Source organism: Mobula birostris, chromosome 13 (assembly GCF_030028105.1).
Source record: "Mobula birostris isolate sMobBir1 chromosome 13, sMobBir1.hap1, whole genome shotgun sequence".
In the NCBI taxonomy this organism is placed as follows: domain Eukaryota; kingdom Metazoa; phylum Chordata; class Chondrichthyes; order Myliobatiformes; family Myliobatidae; genus Mobula; species Mobula birostris.
Genome location: NC_092382.1, coordinates 27,903,798 through 27,923,613, shown reverse-complemented (window position 1 = coordinate 27,923,613; position 19,816 = coordinate 27,903,798). Strand labels below are relative to the sequence as shown.

The window sequence follows — 19,816 nt, the reverse complement described above, 5'->3', positions numbered from 1 at the left end:
AATCGGGGGTGTAGGAGGGGGTTTAGTTCCATCTGTTGAGCCTTCTTGGTCCCAGGAGTATATCTCTCTGTCTGGAAAGGACTCTGTTTATTCCTGAGAATATAGTAACCCATCACCATCACTCCCTGGTACTGCCCATCACGACCGCTTTGCTCTGAGTCACTGTCTGCCTGCCTGGTCAAACTCTTCCTCAGAAAATCTCTGCAATATCTCAGAAAATGCAGGAGGTACTCAGCATGTCAGGCAGCATCTGTAGAGGAGAATAAACAATCAACGTTTCGGGCCAAGGCCCTTCATTGGGACTGAAAATGAAGGGGACAAAATTCCAGATATTGCCACATTACTTTCTATTCCTTGTGGTCCTGATCTTAAGCGTAAAATGTTTATTCCTCTCCATGGATGCTGCCTGACCTGTTGAGTTCTGCAAATGTTTTGTGTGTCTTTTTGCTGCCCAGAACTTTCAGCACCTGTGGAATGACTTGTCTTCTGGAGTAACTCGCTATTTTAATGTCCATCACAATCTGTTAGAGGAGCAGGAGCGGACGCTAACATACCCGTGTCCTTTCCCGATGTTGACGTCACTGGAACTCCTCCACTGCTCACATCTTGACCCTTTTTGACGACGGGAGTGACCAGTTTTTGCTGCTCTGTAACAAAAAAAAAATAAAAAAATAAAAAAAATAACGGAAGGGTCAAACGTTAATTGGGGTTTAAAGGAGAACACCGTTTTGTTTATAAACGGAGGCAAACACTTCCAAACATCTTGGGCCTGCCCACTGAAGCCTTGGCATGGCCTGGTCCACCTGCGCCCATCCACCCACAGTCACACAATGCACATTTCCGCTGTCTTCATGGATTGTACACTGGGCCAGGATTCTCCAGGGTATCTACTCGCCTTATTGCAGGCAATTCCCTTTTAGGGAGCAAACTTGCGTCCTGGACCGGGAGGGATGTGTTAACAGAAAGGCAAGGCAGGTTGAGCTGACAGCGCCCGCTGCTTTGGTCCTCCTACCACTGGTGGCGCTGTGGTGAGTAATGGACAGCTATTACAGCAGTGTGGGGTGAAACATTTCTGCTGACCAATGGGACATCTATTCCTCTCGTCACTGAATTATACAGATTTCTTAGTCAGAACTGATTCTCATCGTCTCCTTTCAGTTTAACATCGCCTGGCATTGACACCTATAGCAATATATGATTTGTTTCTACATAGAAACACTCTGACATCCCTAACAACGCAATCCCACCCACAGCATCAAGACATCTAGTCCTAAACCGTTACAGTTTCTCTAGCAGGACTTTAAGACCATAATTATCTTCAGTGCTCCGATCAAAATTTCTTTGAGCATATCACCTGGTTATTATCAAATAGTTACATGGCACATTGTTAAACACAATGTAGGCGCCATACATCCAAAACAACATTTGGCAAAAAATCTTTGAAATAAATAAAACAAAATGCTGGAATTATTCAACAAGACAGAGAGTGTGTTAATATTTTTGGTGGAAGACCCTGTATCAGCACTGAGCCTGTGTGTCGGAGCCATGTACTGTTCTCTATCTACATTGTATTCTGTGTGGCGTATTTATGATGCTTCTTATGGTAACTAGCAACGCGGAGGGAATCAGTTACATATTCGTGCTTTGTTCCATGGGGTACACAGCTGGCGACTGACGGATGTCATATATTTTGTTATTATCCTCTCAAATATGCTGAACTTACACTTGGGTACACTTCAGTTACATCGCTTCACGATTGCATGTTTGCTGATTGCTAATAAAGAATGGAATACATATCACCGACATTTGTAACAATTATCACTGTAGCTGACGGGAGCCATGAAAATATAACAAACCTGTGGGGTCTCCAGCAACAGCAACTTGGTTTTGTTCGAATTCACCACCACATTCTCAACAGATGTTTCTCAATCTGCCGATCATTTAAAACATTCTGATGTACTTAATGAATATTTTGCTTCAGTATTCACAAGTGGAAAGGACCTTGGAAATTGTGGGCGTGACTTACAGCGGACTGAAATGCTTGAGTGTATAGACTTGAAGAAAGAGGATGTGCTCGAGCTTTTGAAAGTCTTTAAGTTTGATAAGTCGCCGGGACTGGATGAATTATACCCCAAGCTGCTGCGGGAACTGAGGGAGGAGATTGTTGATTGTTGATTAAATAAATAAAACAAAATGCTGGAATTATTCAACAAGACAGAGGGTATGTTAATATTTCAGGTGGAAGACCATGTATCGGAGCTGAGCCTGTGTGTCGGAGTCATGTATCTGTTCTCTATCTGCATTGTGTATTTATGATGCTTTTTTTTATGATCCGCATCAGCCGGGGTTTGGTAAACGCGGAGGGAATTAGTTACATATTTGTGCTGTGTTCCATGCGATACACAGCTAGGAACTGACCGATGTCATATATTTTATTATTATCCATTCAAATACGCTGAACTGACACTTGGCTACACTTCAGTTCCATTGCTTCGCGATTGTATGTTTGCTAATTGCTAATAAAGGATCGGATACATATCACTGTTGTTGCCAATACTGAAAGAAGAAGTGGAACATACTATGAAGAAAATGTGAAAGGGAAAATTATCGTGTCCAGATAACTTTCTGGTAAAACTGCATGAAGCGCTAGAAGATTTTGGTGTAGAAAAATTAAGACCTAGACTTCAAGACCTATACTTCTGTTTCATTGACTACACAAAAGCCTTTCACACAGTGAAACTCCAGGTCATCATGAAAATGCTTAAAGATGTTAATATCGACGGAAAAGATCTAAGAATTACTGGCAACAAAGTGCAGCCATACAGATAGACAACGAGATTGGTGAATATCAGCCAATAAAGCGAGGAGTCAGACAGGGTTGTGTTCTATCACCAGAGCTGTTCTCCCTGTACAGTGAAATCATCATGAGAACCATACAAGACCTACCTGGAATAAGCATAAGAGGATACAATATCAACAACCTCCGCTATGCGGATCATACAGTACTGATAGCAAACAGTGAAGTAAATTTAAAGAAACTAGCATCTACCATCAACACAGAGAGCGAAAGACTTGGCCTAACCTTAAACAAAAAGAAAGCTGAAGTAATGGTAATATCAAAGAAAGCTGATATCCAAACTGTGGGATCGTATTGGTAAACGAAATCCTGAAACAAGTTCACAACTTCAAGTACCTTGGATCATGGGTAACATCTGATGGCAAATGTGAAACAGACATAAAAGCAAGAATAGCAATGGCACGAACAGCATTTACAGAAATAAGAAACATCCTAACGAACAAGAAAATAATGATTGACATCCGCCTTAGAACTGACAGCTGCTACATTCTCCCTATATTGATGTATGGCTGCGATTCATGGACCATCACAAATGCAATGGAAAAAAGAATCAATGCAGCAGAGATGTGGTTCCTCAGAAGAATGCGATGCATATCATATACGGACAGGATAACCAACGAAGAAGTTCTGCAAAGAACGAAAAAAAGACGTACATTACTTTTAAAAAACTCAGAAAACAACCATCAAAGTTCTTTGGACTCTTCATGCGAAGAGAGACATTAGAACATTTAGGTACAACTGGAAAGCTGGAAGGAAGAAGAAGCAGAGGCAGACAGAGAATGAAAATTATAGTTGGATTAACATCATGGTTAGAAACAAGGGAGGCAACAACTACAATTCGGAGGGTCAGAGACCGTGATGGATGGAGAGACATGATCGCCCATGCCGAACGGTAAGGCACCTAAATAATAATAATAACATATCATCGACTTTTGTAATAATTATCATTGGAGTTGAGGGAACGTCATGCAAGTATAACATATCATTGGGGGTTGCCAGCAATGTCAAGTTGATTTTGTTAGAATTCACGCTACATTCTCAACAGATGTTTCTCAATCTGTAGGTTATTTTAAATATTAGATTATTAGATTACCTTAGATTATGAAGACACTCAGTCCTCGTTTATTGTCATTTAGAAATCATGCACTAAGAAATGATACATGTTGCTCCAGATGATATCACACAAAAAAAGGACAAACCAAAGACTAACGCTGACAAGACCATATAATTATAACACATAGTTACAGCAGTGCAAAGCAATACCATAATTTTCTCTTCGGATCAAGAAGACAGCGGTATGAGGCTAAGGATTTCCAGCGAGAAGACATTTTATTTCCCGGAGTAGGAGAGAGGCCAGACTGCGCAGGCGGGTGACGTCAGCCGGTTGAGCGCGAACAGTTCAAAAAGAAAACCGCTATATCCTGCGGGCAGTGTCGGAGCGGGCTGCGGAGTGAGAGGGTGCAGAGTGAAGGGGTTTTGGCTCAACGGACTTCGACCGTTGAGTCTCACAGTAACGGAGTAAGTTACAGTTTTCTGGTATTTAATACAAACAGTAGCATTAGAGGTATGCATCTAGCATTAGTGTTGTGCTTGGAGTGCCAGGTTGGGGACCCTGGGAGACCCGCAGCCTCCCCCAAGGATACATGTGCACCAGGTGCACTGAGATGAGGCTCCTGAAGGACCGTGTTAAGGAGCTGGAGATGGAAATTGATGACCTTTGGCTAATTAGGGAAAGTGAGGAGCTGATAGGTACTACCTATACAGAGGTAGTGGATAGCACCCCTGTGACAGTCCCCCTCAGAAATCGATATATTGTTTTGGATACTGTTGAAGAGGCAGACCTGACAGAGGAGGACCACAGTGAACGAGACTCTGGCATTCTGCCCAGTGCCGAAATCAAGAGAGCAAGAAGAAATACGGTAGTTATAGGGGATTCCGTCATAAGGGGGATGGACAAGAGATTCTGCGAGCCGGACAAGGATACCCGGATTCTGTGTTGCCTCTCTGGTGCCAAGGTACGGGATGTCTCAGATCGAGTCCAGAGTATTCTGAGGAGAGAGGGCCATGGTACATGTTGGTACATGTTGGTACCAATGACATAGACAGAAAAAGACAGGAGGTCCTGAAGAAAGGTTACTGGGAGCTAGGAAGAAAATTGAAAAGTCGGACCTCCCGAGTAATAATATCAGGATTGCTGCCTGAGCTGCACGCTAATGATGCTAAGAATAGCAGAATTAAGCAGCTGAATGTGTGGCTAAGTAACGGGTGCAGGGGGCAGGGCTTCAAATTCTTGAATCATTGGGATGTATTTTGGGGAAGGTATGACTTATACAAAAAAAGATGGATTACACCTGAACTCAAAAGGCAGTAATATCCTGGCGGGATTGTTTAATATAGCTCTTAGGGAGGGTTTAAACTAAGTCGGCAAGGGGAAGGAAACCAATCTGTTAGGATCGAGGAAGAGGAAAATAGAAATAAGTCAAAAATACTGTGCAGCAAAGATGGCAAGAAGGACAGGCCGGTAAATGTACAGGATAATTTGCTGCAGAATAGAAATATAGCAAAATCGGCAGCAGATACTGATCTAAATGTACGGTACTTAAATACACGCAGCATTAGAAATAAAGTGGATAACCTTGCTGCACAGCTGCAGGTTAAAAGATATGACATTGTGGCCATCACCGAGTCATGACTAAATGATGGATGTGATTGGGAGCTGAATATCCAAGGATACACAGTGTATAGGAAAGAAAGGAAGGTAGGTAAAGGAGGTGACGTGGCCCTGGTGGTAAGTAACAATATCAAAACAATAGAAAGAAGGGACATAGGATCTGAAGAGGCAGAATCCTTGTGGGTGGAATGAAGAAATGGCAAGGGTAAAAAGACACTAATAGCAGTTATATACAGGCCTCCAAACAGCAGCCGGGATGTGGACTACAAGTTGCAGCTGGAAATAGAAAACGCGTGTCAGAAGGAAAATGTCAAGATAATTATGGGGGATTTTAATATGAAAGTGGATTGGGAAAGTCAGGAGGCCTTCACCTCCGGAGATTCCGGACCACACAGTTACAGCGGCAGCGAAGTGGACGTTTCAGAAGTTTCTCCAGATGTTCCGCCGTGTTTTCACGTGTCTCCATCAAATCAGAATTGTTCACGGTACCCTACTTAACACATACAGATATCATTCACCGCAGAGGCCGCGCACGCTGCGTCACGCCGCCATCTTCTCCTCCGTCCTGAGGAGAATTCCACATCCTGCGGAATATTCTGAGGTATTTGAGTGTATAGGCATTAAGAAAGTGTATGTGCTGGAGCTTGTGAAATGTATTAAGTTAGATATGTCGCAGGACTGTAAGAGATATACCCCAGGCTACCATGGGAAGCAAGGAAGGAGATTGCTCAGCCTCTGATGATGATCTTTCCATTATCAATATGATGGGGAAAATACTAGCGAATTGGAGGTTTGCAAATATTGTTCCCTTGTACAAGGAAGAGTCTAGAGATAACCCAGTAAATTATAGAGCAGTGAATCTTACTTCAGTGATGGGCAAGTTGTTAAAGAAGATTCTGAGAGGCAGGATTTATGAGCATTTGGAAACAAATAATCTGATTAGGGATTGTCAACTTCGCTTTATCAAGGGCAGGTCATGCTTTACGGACCTGATTGAACTATTTGAGGACGCAACAAAACACTTTGATGAAGGTAGAGCAGCGGATGTGGCGCCTATGGATTTCAGGAAGGCATTTGACAAGGTTCCCCAGGCAAGGCTCCTTCAGAAAGTAATGAGGCATGGGATCCAATAGACGTTGCTTTGTGGATCCAGAATTGGCTGCTCACAGAAGGCAAAAGATAGTTGTAGATGGTTCGAATTCTGCATTCAGAACGGTGACCAGGGGTATCAAATTTCAAGACAGAATATAGTATTAATGGTCAGACTCTTGGCAGTGTGGCGGATCAGAGGGATCTTGGGGTTTGTGTCCATAAGACACTCAAAGCTGCTGTGGAGGTTGACAGTGTTGTTCAGAAGGCGTATGGTGTGAGTGCTTTCATCAGCTGTGGGATTGATTTCGAGACCTGTGAGACAGAAACAGAAACACAGAAACCCTACAGCATAATACAGGCCCTTCGGCCTAGAATGCTGTGCGTACATGTACTTACTTTAAATATTCCCCGGGGTTACCCACAGCACTCTATATTTCCAAGCTCCATGTCCCTATCCAGGAGACTCTTAAAAAACCCTATCGTATCCGTGTCCACCACCGTCGCTAGCAGACTATTCCACGCACTCACCACTGTGTGTAAAAAAAAACTTACCCCTGACATCTCCTCTGTACCTACATCCAAGCACCTTAAAATTGTGGCCTCCCGTGTTAGCCATTTCAGCCCTGGGGAAAAAAAAGCCTCTGACTATCCACATGATGCTTAAAGCCATATAAGACCATAGTTAGACCTCACTTGGATACTGTGTTCAGTTTTGGTCACCTCACTACAGGAAAGATGTGGACACCGTAGAGAGAATGCAGAGGAGATTTACAAGGCAGTTGCCTGGATTGGAGAGTGTGCCTTATGAGAGTACGGTGAGTGAAATTGACCTTTTCTTCTTGGAGCGATGGATGATGAGAGGTGACCTCATAGAGGTGTATAAGATGATGAGGGGCATTGATCTTGTAGATAGACAGAGGCTTTATCCAAGTTCTGAAATGGCTAGCACGAGGGGTCATATTTTAAGGTGCTTGGAATTAGGTACAGAGGGATATCATGCAGATACAGGTGGGTGCATGGAATGCATTCCCAGCAAGATAGTAGATGCGAACACAATAGGGTCCTTTCAGAGACTCTTAGATACGTATACAGACCTTAGAAAAATAGAGGATTATACTGTAGGACAATACTGGACATTTTCTAGAGTAGGTTACATGGTCAGCACAACATTGCTGGCTAAAGGACCTGTAATGTGCTGTAGATTTCTATGTTCTCTCTTTTCATGTTTTATTGTTTCACAACGTTCAATGACATTTGATTTAATGTGTCTTTTCTGACAATGATCAACATAAAATACTTACGTAAGTCAATGTGAAAACATCTATTTAAAGTGATCTAACTCAATTCCAAATATAAAACACAAAATAATTGATTGTATAAATATTCATCCTCTTTTAATGTGACACCAAATCAACACTGTTGCAGCCAATTGGTTTTATAAGTCACATGATTAGTTAAATAAGATCTGTTTTTGGACACCTGTGTGCAGTCAAGTTGTTTCAACCGATTGTAGTAAAATACACCTGTATCTGGAAGGTCCAACTGCTGCTGAGTCAGTATCCTGGCAAAAAAAAAAAAAACCCGAAAACAAAAGAACACACCAAGCAGCTCCGCAAAAAGGTTATTGAAAAGCTTAAGTCAGGAGATAGATATAAGAAAATGTCCAAGTCACTGAATATCCCTTGCAGTACAGTTAAGTCAATCATCAAGAAATGGAAAGAAAATGGCACAGCTGTAAATCTGCCTGGAGGAACTGTCCTCAGAAACTGAGCAACAGTGCAATAAGAGGACGGGTGAGGGAGGCCACCAAGAGACCTATGACAACTCGTGAGGATTTACAAGCTTCAGTTGCTGGGATTGTAGAGACTGCGCAGACAATAACTGTTGCCCGGGCGCTTCACCAGTCACAGATTTATGGGAGAGTGGCAAACACAAACGCACTGTTGAAAAGAGAAAACTCACATGAAATTTCGGCCAGAGTTTGCCAGAAGGCATCTGGGAGACCCTGAAGTTCGAAGGTCTGATTAACTCAAAATTGAGCTTATTGGCGCTCAGTCTAAATGCTATATTTGGTGTAAGCAAAACACCACACTAGAGACTAGAATACTACAGCACAGTACAGGACTTTCGGCCCTCATATATTCCTAAAAAAAGTGTACTAAACCCAGACTACTCCGTAACCCTCTATTTTTCTTCCATCCATATGCCTATTCAAGATGCTCTTAAATATCCCTAATGTTTTAACCTCCACCACCATCCCTGGCAAGTCAATCCAGGCACCCACAACCCTCTGTGTAAAAAACTTACCCCTGATGTCTCCCCTAAACTTCCCTCCCTTAACTTTGTACATATGACCTCCGGTGTTTGCAATTCGTGCCCTGGGAAGCAAGTACTGACTATCCACCCTATCTATGCCTCTCATAATCTTGTAGACCTCTATCAAGTCCCCTCTGATCCTTCCATGCTCCAAAGAGAAAAGTCCCAGCTCTGCTAACCTTGCCTCATAGACGTGTTTTCCAATCGAGGCAACAACCTGGTAAATTTCCTCTGCACCCTCTCCATAGCTTCCACATCCTTCCTCTAATGAGGTGACCAGAACTGTACACAATACTCTCACTGTGGTCTCACCAGAGATTTGTAGAGTTACAACATGACCTCTCTACTCTTGAACTCAATCCCCCTATTAATGAAGCCTAGCTTCCCACAGGCCTTCTTAACTGTCCTATCAACCAGTATAGCAACCATGAGTGATGTATGGATTTGAACCCCAAGGTCCCCCTGTTCATCCACACTCTTACTTAACCGACCATTAACCCTGTACTCAATCTTCTGGTTTGTCCTTCCAACATACATCACCTCACACTTATCAGGTTTGAACTCCATCTGCCACTTTTCTGCTCCACTCTGCATCCTGTCTGTATACTCATGTGACCTTCGACAACCTACAGCTCCTGCCACTTCTCCAATCTTCGTGTCATCCGCAAACTTACTCACCCATCCTTCTGCCTCTTCATCCCGGTCATTTATGAAAATCACAAAGAGCAGGGGTCCCAGGACAGATCCTTGCAGCACTCCACTAGTCACCGACCTCCAGGCAGAATACTTTCCTTCCACAACTACCCTCTGCTTTCTTCCTTGCAAGCCCCTTTTTTATCCAAACAGCCAAAGTTCCACTGATCCCATGCCTCATGACTTTCTGGATGAGTCTCTCGTGAAGGACCTTGTCAGATGCCTTGCCAAAATCCATGTAGTGCACATCTACCGCCCTACCCTCATCAATTTCTTTTGTTACCTCTTCAAAAAACTCCATTAAGCTCGTGAGGCACGACCTTCCCTTCACAAAGTCATGTTGACTATCCTTGAGTAGACTGTACTTCTCCAAGTGCTCGTAGATCCTATCATTAAGAATCCTTTCCAATAGTTTGCAGACCACCGACGTAAGACTCACTGGTCTATAGTTCCCAGGTTTCTCCCTATTACCTTTTTTTAAACAAGAGAACTACATTTGCCATTCTCCAATCCTCTGGCACCTCCCCTGCAGCCAAAGAGGATTCAAAGATGATAGTTACTGTTCCAGCGATCTCTTCTCTCACTTCCCACAGCAACCTGGGGTATATCACGTCCGGCCCTGGGGACTTAGCGATCTTGATGTTTTTAACAAGATCCAACATTTCTTCTTCCTTAATGTCGACATTGCCCAGCGCACAGGCCTGTTCTATTTGACCTCACCCTGATCAAGGTATTTTTCACTTGGGAATACTGAAGCAAAGTATTCATTTAGGACCTCCCCTCCCTCCTCCGCCTCCAGGCACATGTTGCCTTCTTTGTCCTTTAGCGGCCCCACCTTCATTCTTGTCATCCTTTTGTTCTTCACATACACAGCACGCCTTGGGGTTCTCCTTAATCCTACGTGCCAAGGCCTTCTCATGCCCCTTTCGAGCTCTCCTAAGTCCTTTCTTAAACTCCTTCCTGGCTACCCTATATTTCTCATGAGCCCCTCCTGCTTCCTGCTTCTTATATCTAACATATGCTTCCCTCTTCCTCTTGACGCGTTGTCTAATGTGTTTCGTCAGCCACGGTTCCATTTTCCTGCCTTTTTTCCCTTGTCTCAGTGGGACAAACCTATCCTGAACCCAGCACAAGTTGTCCCTAAACTTCCTCCACATTACTTCTCTGCTTTCACCCTGTTTCACATCTGTTTCCAAATTACTCTTGCTAGTTCCTGCCTCATCCCTTCATATTTAGCCCTTCCCCAGTTAAGCACTTTCCCATTTTGTCTGTTTTTATTCTTTTCCATAGCTATGCTGAAGCTAAGGGAGTTGTGGTCACTCTCACCAAAATGCTCCCCCACCAAGATATCTGCCACCTGACCAGGTTCATTACCGAGAACTAGATCCAGTATGACCTGTCCTCTCGTCGGCCGGTCCACATACTGTGTCAGGAATCCCTCTTGAACACCCCTGACAAATTCAGCCCCATCTATCCCCCTTGCAGTCAGGAGGTGCACATCGTCAAAATCACAAGATTCCTACCATGAAGCATCATGATGTGGGGACATTGCACAAGTAGAAGGCCCTGGAAGGCTTGTGAAGGTAGAGGGTAAAATAAATGTAGCAAAAAACAGGGAAATCCTGGAAGAAAATCTGAGGTAGTCTGCAGGAGAACTGCGACTTGGGAAAAGATTTTTTCAGCAGCAAAATAACCCCAAGCGTAAAGTCAAAGCTATATAGGAAGAGCTTAAAAACAACAAAGTTAATGTCCTGGGGAGGCTAAGTAAGGGTCCAGACCTCAATCCAACTGAAAATTTTTGGCTGGACTTGAAATGTTCTGTTCACTAACGATTCCCACGCAATTTGACAGAGCTTTAGCAGTTTTGGAAAGAATGGGGAAAAATTGCAGTGTCCAGATGCACAAAGCTGATAGAGACCTATCCGCACAAGTCAAGCCTGTAATTGCTGCCAAAGTGTCATCTACTAAATAGGACTAGACATGCGGGATGTGTATACTATTTATCTATAGTATAAAATTATATATAAATAAATGCCAATAAATCTCACGACATATATCTGTGATAGTAAGCCTGTTTCTAATTCTGAGAAGTTTTACCTGACTGTTGCGTATTTTTGTTTATGTCTGTTAATCCTCTTCCTCATACTGTGGTAGGTAGTGTTAATTTAAGTGCACTGGAGTGTTATTTCAGTCCTTTTTTTTTAAGTAAGTTTTCCAGATCGGTTTCAGACCAAGATATTATGCCAAAAGAATACGTTAATATAGGCAGAGCGAACATGTTTATTGCCTTTGTTATATTGTTACTATTCAGCTCAGTTTAGCAGATTTTCTTAAGCTTTGAAGGAAATTCTGTTGAAACAGTTCTCTTTATCACATGATGATCAATTTTCTTTGTTTGTTGATATCCTTAGTATCGTCATGTTTCATATCCATCCATCTGTTGTATTGAATGCTGATGCTTTGTCATACGCTATAAGCTCTACAATATTTTTTGTAATTTTTAATGTTCTGTACTTTTCTAGTCTAAAGCTCACGTTTAAATCTTTGGACATCAGTTCCATTATTTGAATTAATTGTTTTAGCTTTACTGATGCAAGAGTGAATAATTTCAAATCATTCTGTACAGTAGATGTGTCAAGGTATACTTCTTTTGTTTTTTTTTTCCCCCTGCTTTAATATCCGATTTTTGTCCGATTCAGTAAATTAGAGAGCGGGTTTAAGGCTAGACTAAACCATAGCAGGCGTTGTGTTTTGCTCTGGAAAATGCCTCCATTTATTTTGAAAACAGTAGTTGTTCCTTTGAGGTTGTTAATAGGGTGATTACTGTCTGCCAATGCTTCAGATGTTCTAAGTATCAGGTGTATATATTAGGAAGTTCTTTTAACCGTGAATGAGGGACAGAATCAAATGGTTGTTGATAGACAATATAAAATTTAAAGATTTCTGCTTTCCCCAAGACTTGATACAGAATTAGATAATATATTACCAATTGTTTCTTAAATCTGTTCATACATTAACAGTATTCTTTCTGCTCTTCTGTAAGTATATTGTGGTTCGCTAAGTGAGTGGTTATTAGATATGACATGCACAATGTTACAATTTTAAATATAAAATTGTCTCATTATTATTAAGAGCTAATAAGAACATTGAATAGTGACCATTCAATAGTCTTATAAAATGCAGAATTAGAGATGTCCTTTTGGCTGGCGGTACTTCCATTCAGCCTTTGATATCCTCTGCCCCACGGGAGTATGAAAGAGAGAGTTTTGCGGTGGGTTAGGGTTCAGCAAACAAGGCTTTGGGTGGGGGAAGTAGTGTTTTGCTAACTGGATGGAGTACTTCCAGGAGGTGACAAATGAAGTTACACAGTGGATATTGTCTACTTGGATATTAGTCGGGTGTTTGACAAGGTCCCACATCGGAGTCTCATACAGAAAATTAACATGCTTGGGAACTGTGGTGAAATGGCCTTTTGGATTCATAGTTTTCTTCTTCATAGCAGACAGTTGGTAATGAGGCTTAACCTGGCTGACGATCTTTGACCAGTGATTATCCACAAGGAACCACACTGGTATCAGCCATATATGTCCCCCTCTCCAAAAGTGGCCTCAAAAACCTACCCAACAATGCTCTTGGAATTATTTTACCATAAGGACCACTTTACCAGAAACCAAGCCCTCCCACCCCACCCACTCACCTCTTTCAATTTAGGATTGGAATAAATGTTGGGGCTGTCAATGAGAGTCGCTTCCCAGAGATGCTCTCAGCATCCTGGCGAAAACATTTCCCTGAATTCATATCCCAGAAATGCTCTTTTATCTGGACAGCTGCATTTCCTCTAATGCACATCCTGGAAATCCTCGGAAGAGGTAATAGATTTCCTGTAGTGGGATAACGGGTGCCCCACTACACCACATGTACCACAGCCACACATTTCCCCTCTCCCCTGACCATCCCTCCAACAAGGCCTCCCTCCTCCCTGCCACATTCTGTGAACACATCACCCTCAGATTTTACTCACTGATTCCTTGCTGTTGGCTTGACAATTCTGTATTTAACGAGGCAGTCGACTTACTTGTGCCGGTGCCAGGATCCTGAGCAGCGTCTCTGGACTGACAGACAGTCGCCTCACTTGTACTGGTTCCAGGGTCCTGCTCTGTGTCTCTGACGTCACTGTCTCTGGGCTGACAGACAGTCGCCTCACTTGTGCTGGTTCCAGGGTCCTGATCAGTGTCTCTGACGTCACTGTCTCTGGGCTGACAGACAGTCGCCTCACTTGTACCGGTTCCAGGGTCCTGATCAGTGTCTCTGACGTCACTGTCTCTGGGCTGACAGACAGTCGCCTCACTTGTGCCGGTTTTAGGGTCCTGATCAGTGTCTCTGACGTCACTGTCTCTGGGCTGAATTTGCTCTCCCTCCTCTGCGGCCGGACCACATTCAACTGAGACATTGTTCTCAATCTGACCCTGCTTTGGTGCATTGTTTCCGGTGTCCCAATCATCTTCATTCGATGAACCGCCTCGTGAAAACCTCTTGAGTGCTTTCCTCAGCCGATTTAATTTCCCGCCTGAAATAAATGATGAATTACAAGTTATACTGGAGTGATTTAGAGCTCAGCAAAACAAGGATTCACAAAGGGTGGCTACAATAAGACCATAAGATATAGGAACATACTTAGGCCATTTGGCCCATCGAATCTGCTCTGCCATTCAATCATGGCTGATCTTTTTTCTCCTCCTCAATCATATTTCTCGGCCTTCTTCCCATAACCTTGGATGCCCCACATACTCGCCTTACACTTTGACATACAGTATCCTGTCTCCTGGGTCACAGACTGACCATTGCCTTGATACGCACACTGTCCAGTCCCCTGGTTCACAGACTGACCTTTCCCTTAAGACGCACACTGTCCTGTCCCTTGGAGGAATCTTTTCTGTACCCTTTCCATCATAATGACATCCATTCTGTGCCCTATCTACGTGTATGAACTGCTCCAGGGAATCGTGCATCTGTACCCTTGGTTCCCCTCGTTCTACAACAATGTTCAGGGCCTTACAATTTACAATACAACTCCTGCCCTGGTTTAACTTTACAAAGTGAACGCATTCCTTGGAGCACTTTCCATGTTCGACTCAGTCTCCTTGTGAGTTTACATAACCCCACTATACCACCAAGTTTGACGTCATCCACAAACTATCGAACGACATTAATTTTATCTACGAAGTCTTTAATTGAAAGAACAAACAGTGGACCCAATACCCACCCACACCACAGTTACAAGCCTCCAAACTGACTAGCCCTCTATTATTAACCATCTGATTCCTTCCAGCTTGCCAGCTCCATATCCAGTCGGCTGTTTCGCCCGCAAGAAAATGAATCTCAGTGTTTTTTTTTTTACGGTGACATACATGTACTTTGATTATAAATTCACAATGTACTTTGATTATAAATTCGCAATGAACTTTGAACTTTTAATACTCCAAAGATTACGGGTAAACAATGTGTGGGGTTGACAGCATGTTTACCGTCATTAGCTGCAGCACAGAATACAGGCGCAGAAAGATCTTGTGACAAGGTTATAAACTGTTTGTTGGACCAGGTGGAATAGCGTGTGCGTTCTGGTAACAATACTACAGGAAGGTTATATTAGTACTGGAGAGATTGCAGATTGAATATTCAATTACAAAATATTTAATCGGATGAGAACATATTCTGTCTCAGAGAAAATCATCTTCCTTCATAGATGTTGCCTGATATGCTGAGTTCCTATATCATTTTCTGTGTTATCCGCTTTAGTTCCCCTCTGGAAACGCCGTCTGAATCACATTAATCCTAATCACCAATGACATTGCATTGTCCCGATAGCTTTCTTTGATTCCATGTTTGTCTCCTGTTGTTTTATATTTCCTGTGCCATTGAAGCTCCTTAAACTTTTTTTTTGAGAGACCCACGTTCACCATTTGTCCACAGACCTGTCATTCATTGGGGTATTAAAACATCGAAGCAGACCACACATTTATCTACAACGAGCTACATCCTGATTCTCAGCTATTCTCGCTCGGCTACAGAAAACAGATTTCAGAAACACACCTCAGCCTCATCTCCTTCGCACAGCAGTCATGAAAACCAGGCGGGAGTTGATAGCTACCCTTCCAAAACCTGCAATGTTGTGTTATCACACAATCTCTGAAATCCCTGAAATGCTCCAATCATCTGGCTCTGAATTGTGTAAATGAAAGTTGGAGATGTCTGTCACCTCTAAACAGGCCCTGGTGTGCAACAAACCCTGAACCTGGACTTTTACATAACAAACAACACAACACCGCTGTCGCATTCCTGTATGTTTGACTCTCAACCACCGGATTCAGGGTTTCTGGCTCCTTTCACTCAGGTGAAGCTTTGCCTGGTGAGCGGAGTGATTCGACCATTACTGGTGTCAGGTCCCTGCGCTGGAACTGTTGGACTGATCGATTACACAAAGCCGCTTTACCAGTGGCATCAATGACACTGCTTGATGAAACTTTTCTCTGCCCTGTTAGCGCCTATGTAAGTTTCGTCATCTGAAGTATTGTGCACCATAGGGCAGAGGTTTAATGATAAAGATCCCAGTGAACATACCTGTAGCCATTCTGATTCTGACTGACGATTGTTGATTGTTGTCGTCTTGTTTACACTTTGGTCGCGGTGCAGGACAGCTCCACCTGCTGGCGATGCCCTGAATTACACACAACAAGCAGACAGTGAGTCAGAGAGAGTAGGATTACTTTGCAAATATGAGAGTATCTACATCCCCTGTATCAGAGCAGCAGTTCGCTTAGGGAGCAAACATTCCCTTTTAACATCAACTCCCACACCACATCTGTATGTCTGTGCAGTGATATCTGGTGCATCCTACTGACAGAATCACAGAGCAACAGAGCGCAGACACCGACCCTTCAGCACAATGGGACAATGACAACCACAGTGCCCACAGAGATGGTCCCAATTTCCTGTGTTTGGCCCATTTCCCTCCTGGCCTCTTCACTCCACCTACACATCCCAACTGCTTCTGGAATTATACAATTGTGCCTGCCTCATCCACTTCCTCTGGCACTTCCCTCCACATTATCACCAGCCTCTATATGCAACCGTTGCTGCTTGTGTTGGCTTTACAATTTATTTACCATTCCTCTGCCATTCAGATCCCCTATAAGCTACGATAATCTTCACTGTGAGCACCATCTACTAATTTTGTGTCATCTGTGAACTTACTGATCAAGCCTTGTACATTCACATCCAAATGTGTGTAGGATAGTAACTGTTCGGGAACCTGGTGGTATGCGTCTTGAGACACCTGTACTTTGTAGCTGATGGCAGCAGTGAGAAAAATGTATTGCCTGGGCAGTGAGGATCTTTGATGATAGATGCTGCCTTTCTACAGCAACATTTCATCTAGATGTGTTCAATGGTTAAGACCCGTGACATATTGGCCAAGTCCACTAACTTTTGTAGGATTTTCTGCTCAAAGGCATTGGTGTTCCCCGACCAGTCTATAATGCAGCCAGTCATCAGACCTTCCATCACACATCTGCAGAGGTTTGCCAACGTTTGCCAACAAAGATCTTGTTCTAGATGCTGTTGAGGGGGAGGATCTGACGGGGACGCCCAGGGTGACCGGGTCTCTGGCACTGAGCCTGGCGCTGTTGTGCAGGAGGGAAGGAGGGAGAACAGAAATGCGGTTGTCGTAGGGGATTCCACAGTCAGAAGAACGGACAGGAGATACTGTGAGCCTGATAGAGATAACTGCGTGGTGTGTTGCCTCCCAGGTGCCAGGGTACAGGATGTCTCGGATCGGGTCCTGAATATTCTAAAGGGAGAGGGTGAGCAGCCAGTTGTCTTGGTACATGTTGGTGCCAATGACATAGATAGGACAAGGGAGGAAGTCCTGAAGAGAGATTTCTGGGAGTTAGGAAGGAAGCTGAGAAGCAGGACCTCCAGGGTAGTAATCTCGGGATTGCTACCTGTGCCACGTGCTAGCGAGGGCAAGAATAGTCGGATCAGGCAGATGAATGCGTGGCTGAGAGAGCGGTGCAGGGGGCAGGGCTTCAGATTCTTGGATAATTGGGATCTCTTCTGGGGGAAGTGTGACATGTTCAAAATAGACAGGTTACACCTGAATCCGAAGAGGACCAGTATCCTGGCGGGAAGGTTTAATAGAGCTGTTAGGGAGGGTTTAAACTAATTTGGCGGGGGTTGGGAACCGGAATGATAGAGCGGAGGAAGGGGAAATAAGAAATAAATCTAAGATAGTGAGCAGTAAAGATGTCAGGAAAGACAGACTGGTGATGGGGCAAATTTGTAGCCATTGGGATGAGCTGTAGTGCAATAAAGTTGCAGTGAAATCAAAGCGAAAAGTACCAAATACTGGTCTTATGCTGTTATACTTAAGTGCACGCAGCATAAGGAATAAGGTGGATGATCTTGTCATACAGCTACAGATTGGCAGGTATGATATTGTGACCATCACTGAGACCTGGCTAAAGGATGCATGTATCTGGGAGCTGAACGTCCAAGGATACACTGTGTATTGGAAGGATAGGAAGGTAGGCAGAGGGGGAGGTGTGGCTGTATTGGTAAGAAATGATATTAAATCATTAGAAAGAGGTGATATAGGATCAGAAGGTACAGAATGTTTATGGATTGAGTTAAGAAATAGCAGGGGTAAAAGTATCCTAATGGTAGTTATTTATAGGCCTCCAAACAGCTGCAGTAATGTGGACTACAAATTACAACAGGAAATAGAAAAGGCTTGTCAGAAGGGCAGTGTTATGATAATTGTGGGGGATTTTAACATGCGAGTAGATTGGGAAAATCAGGTCGGCACTGGATCTCAAGAAAGAGAATTTGTAGAATGTCTGTGAGATGGCTTTTTAGAACAGCTTGTTGTTGAGCCCACTAGGGGATCGGCTGTACTGGATTGGGTGTTGTGTAATGAACCGGAGGTGATTAGAGAGATTGAGGTGAAGGAACCCTTAGGAGGCAGTGATCATAACATGATTGAGTTCACTGTGAAATTTGAAAAAGGAGAAGCCGAAATCTGATGTGTCAGTATTTCAGTGGAGTAAAGGAAATTATAGTGACATGAGAGAGGAACTGGTCAAAGTTGACTGGAAAGAGACACTGGCGGTAAGGACGGCAGAACAGCAGTGGTTGGAGTTTATGCGAGAAGTGAGGAAGGTGCAAGACAGGTATATTCCAAAAAAGAAGACATTTTCGAATGGAAAAAAGGATGCAACCGTGGCTGACAAGAGAAGTTAAAGCCAACGTTAAAGCACAGGAGAGGGCATTCAAGGAAGCAAAACTTAGTGGGAAGACAGGGGGTAGGGAAGTTTTCAAAAGCTTACAAAAGGAAACTAAGAAGGTCATTAAGAGGGAAAAGGTGAACTATGAAAGGAAGCTAGCAAATAATATCAAAGAGGATACTAAAAGCTTTTTCAAGTATATAAAGAGTAAAAGACAGGTGAGAGTAGATATAGGACCGATAGAAAATAATGGTGGAGAAATTGTAATGGGGGATAAGGAGATAGCAGAGGAACCGAACGAGTATTTTGCATCAGTCTTCACTGAGGAAGACATCAGCAGTATACCGACACTCAAGGGTGGCAGGGAAGAGAAGTGTGCGCAGTCACAATTACGACAGAGAAAGTACTCAGGAAGCTGAATAGTCTAAAGGTAGATAAATCTCCTGGACCAGATGGAATGCACCCTCGTGTTCTGAAGGAAGTAGCTGTGGAGATTGCGGAGGGATTAGCGATGACCTTACAAAAGTCGATACATTCTGGCATGGTTCCGGAGGAGTGGAAGATTGCAAATGTCACTCTGCTATTTAAGAAGGGGGCAAGGAAGCAAAAAGGAAATTATAAATCTGTTAGCTTGACATCGGTGGTTGGGAAGTTGTTGGAGTCGATTGTCAAGGATGAGGTTACAGAGTACCTGGAGGCATATGACAAGATAGGCAGAGCTCAGCATGGATTCCTTAAAGGAAAATCCTGCCTGGCAAACTTATTACACTTTTTTTGAGGAAATTATAAGTAGGCTAGACAAGGGAGATGCAGTGGATGTTGTATATTTGGATTTTCAGAAGGCCTTTGACAAGGAGCCACACATGAGGCTACTTAACAAGATAAGAGCCCATGGAATTACAGGAA

The 19,816-nt window shown here is 43.3% G+C and overlaps 1 protein-coding gene across 2 annotated transcripts in view; it reads right to left on the bottom strand.

The window, feature by feature from the left end:
- LOC140208631 (NACHT, LRR and PYD domains-containing protein 3-like) overlaps window positions 1-13,876 on the bottom strand; it is a 38,712-nt gene extending 24,836 nt beyond the window's left edge. Inside the window, exons 1-2 of one of the 2 annotated variants that reach the window (XM_072277454.1) lie at window positions 13,651-13,876; window positions 555-647 (exon numbers count right to left, since the gene is read on the bottom strand). The gene's annotated coding sequence lies outside the window, so the exon portion shown is untranslated. The remainder of the gene's footprint in view (window positions 1-554; window positions 648-13,650) is intronic. The other variant, XM_072277455.1, reaches the window with a different exon arrangement.
- Window positions 13,877-19,816: the final 5,940 nt, after the last annotated feature.